General features: G+C 47.5%; 1 pseudogene across 1 annotated transcript; it reads right to left on the bottom strand.

Moving 5' to 3' along the window:
* Nucleotides 1–1,313: 1,313 nt before the first annotated feature.
* Nucleotides 1,314–2,532, bottom strand: LOC308420949 (actin, cytoplasmic 2-like; annotated as a pseudogene). The gene has a single exon. The product of its transcript is annotated as an actin, cytoplasmic 2-like (transcript).
* Nucleotides 2,533–3,305: the final 773 nt, after the last annotated feature.

Genomic DNA, 3,305 nt, shown 5'->3' with positions numbered 1-3,305 from the left:
AAAGCAGAAAAGTAAATGGCAGGGAGTCTAGACTGCCTATGGAGGGAGAAGGCTTGCATGGACCTGCTGCAGGGCAAAGTGGGCACTTTTTTCTCTTAGAGTCATTTCTTAGAAAAATTGACATCCACTGACTTATAGACAAGAAGTCGAGGCTCAGAGAATTAAGCAATTCATCTAAGACCAGGCTCTTGAATTTTAAAGATTAAACCTCTCCGGGCCCTAAGTTTGTGCCTTGGAAGAGCAAGACAGGTAGAGTGTTCATCTCTAGGGGACCCAGCTCACCTAACTCTCCCATCCTAGAAATGAGATGTTTGTGTCCTCAGGACGATGTTCCACTTCTGGATCCAGCCTCTCCACATGGCAGCCTCAGTAAGCCATCTGGAAGTGAAACTCTCGGCCTGCCTTTGTTTCCACCCTGGTAAGTATCTAAAGTGCTCAGGGCATAATAGCTTATAATGCCAACTTCCTGATTTTCATTTGTTTGTTTTTGTTGTAGACAGGGTCTAGCAGGCCTGGAGCTGCTATGTAGACCAGGCTAGTTGGGGTATCCTAGAGATTCATCTGCCTCCGCTTCTTCAGTGGGATTAAAAAGGAGCAATCATACCCAGCTTCAACTTCATTTCTTCTTCTTCTTCTTCTTCTTCTTCTTCTTCTTCTTCTTCTTCTTCTTCTTCTTCTTCTTCTTCTTCTTCTTCTTCTTCTTCTTTTTGTTACTGCAGCACTATAATTTTCTTTACACAATGATGTGTTGCTGGGGCCTAATGTTCTCACTGAACAGTAGAAAACCAAAATTTGTCATTTCTTAAAGAATTGAGTACAAAAAAATCTTACATAAATTAAAAGGATGAATACATTTACAGTTGTCGATGCAAACGTTCCCAACTCAAGGCAAATAACAACAACCCATGGCGGTCAGGAGGGAAAAAACCAGAACGGAAACTGGGTCCTAAGGCTCGGACTTTCCCACCCTGCTAGACTGGCAAGAAGTGGTAACTGGTTCAGGAACACTTGAAATTTCCTCAGGAAACTCTGGAAGTCTGCTGTCGGTTAATACCCTGCACAGATCACTACTGTGCTCACAGAGATTCACCAGGCTGGGGACTTCTCTTCCACAGCGTGCTCCCCCAGCCACCAAGTGACCGAGCCACAGGAACTAAGGACTAAATCAAGATATGCACAGGGTATGAAACATATACCGAGGGAACAGTTAACTTGAATACAAGGTCAAAAATCAGCAACAAGTTCTACGATCCAGTGCTGATATCAGATACAAGCTTCAAGGACAAATTTCTTTTCAAAGGCTTATTCCAGTTTCATGAGGCTAGCACGAGGTGTGTGCATTTGCCAGGGCAAATCAATACTTCAGAATCGGCTCATGCAGCAGATGCCTGGCACCTGCTCAGTCCGTCTAGAAGCATTTTCGGTGGACAATGGAGGGGCCCGACTCGTCATACTCCTGCTTGCTGATCCACATCTGCTGGAAGGTGGACAGTGAGGCCAGGATGGAACCGCCAATCCAGACTGAGTACTTGCGCTCAGGGGGAGCAATGATCTTAATCTTCATTGTGCTGGGTGCTAGGGCTGTGATCTCCTTCTGCATTCTGTCAGCAATGCCTGGATACAGGGTGGTACCACCAGACAGCACTGTACTGGCATACAGGTCTTTGCGGTTGTCCACATCACACTTCATGATGGAGTTGAAAGTGGTCTCGTGGATGCCACAGGACTCCATACCCAGGAAGGAAGGCTGGTGCCTCTGGACACCGGAACCGCTCATCGCCGATTGGTGACCACCTGCCTATGAGGCAGCTCGTAACTCTTCTCCCAGGAGGAAGATGATGCTGCAGTAGCCATTTCTTGCTCAAAATCCAGGGCAACATAGCACAGCTTCTCTTTTATGACACGGACAATTTTCCTCTCAGCAGTGGTGGTAAAGCTGTAGCCCCGTTCAGTCAGGATCTTCATGAGGTAGTCTGTCAGGTCCCGGCCAGCCAGGTCCAGACGCAAGATGGCGTGGGAAAGGGTGTAGCCCTCGTAGATGGGCACTGTGTGAGTGACCCCGTCACCAGAGTCCATGACAGTGCCAGCGGTGCGCCCAGATGCGTACAAGGACAGCACCGCCTGAATGGCCACGTCCATGGCTGGGGTATTGAAGGTTTCAAACATTATCTGCGTCATCTTCTCTCTGTTAGCTTTGGGGTTCAGGGGGCCTCAGTCAGAAGCACTGGGTGCTCCTCAGGGGCCACATGCAGGTCATTGTAGAAGGTGTGGTGCCAGATCTTCTCCATGTCATCCCAGTTGGTGACAATGCCGTGCTCGATAGGATACTTCAGGGTCAGGATACCCCTCTTGCTCTGGGCCTCGTCACCCACGTACAAGTCTTTCTGGCCCATGCCCACCATGACGCCCTGGTGTTAGGGGCGCCCGACAATGGAAGGAAACACTGCCCTGGGGGGCGTCGTTGCCAGCAAAGCCAGCTTTGCACATGCCGGAGCCATTGTCAATGACGAGTGCGGCGATTTCTTCTTCCATTGCGATCGGCGAAGGACCGGGCGACAGAGCAGCAGAAAGCAGCGCGCTGGGAGCCGGCGGCGGAGTGTGAGTCCAACTTCATTTCTATTAGCACAGTTCTTAGCTACATTACAGTGATCAATAAGATATACCGCCTCTTGCCTATGGCTGTGTCCAATGCTGTCTGCTCATCTTAATTTGCAGTAAGAAATAGCATTGTACTAGTTTACCAACTGACTAAAGTATACTTAAAAAAGCATTTCCACGGTTGTACCTCTTTAACCATTGCTGTCATTTTCCTGAGCTTCTTCCAACATGGCAGGTGAAGGGAGCAGAGTGGGCATCCTTGATCCCTCACCTTGCATGGGACTCATGTGGACACTGGTAATGGAACTAAACTCACGCCTTCAGCTTTGCAGGCCTGCATGTCATAGGCAACACTTCAAACCTGCAGGGAAGTTCTTGAGCTTGGTTTCCCCAATCAGAGAGCTTAGCCATAGATAGAGTGAAACTCACGGCTCGGGTTCAGCTAATTTTAAAATACTTTTTGTTCCCACATCATATGGGTTTTGATCCAGGTTATTTTGAAATGGGTTGCAGCTAAGATCTTTGTTAACTAAGTGATATCATGCATGCTCCCACATCTGTTTAATGAATTATTACCTTATGCACAGCAATTTTCTCAAACTTTTAACCATTAAACTTTTCCCTCAGGCATGAAACAGGGTTTTATTTCAGGGCTTCTTAAGAGTATTCTTTTGACAGAGTAAGTTATAAAAGCTCACATGTATTCA

This window comes from Micromys minutus, assembly GCF_963924665.1.
Source record: "Micromys minutus genome assembly, chromosome: 1".
Lineage (NCBI taxonomy): Eukaryota > Metazoa > Chordata > Mammalia > Rodentia > Muridae > Micromys > Micromys minutus.
The sequence above is the reverse complement of the archived record's forward strand: the minus strand, read 5'-3'. Positions and strand labels throughout refer to the sequence as shown.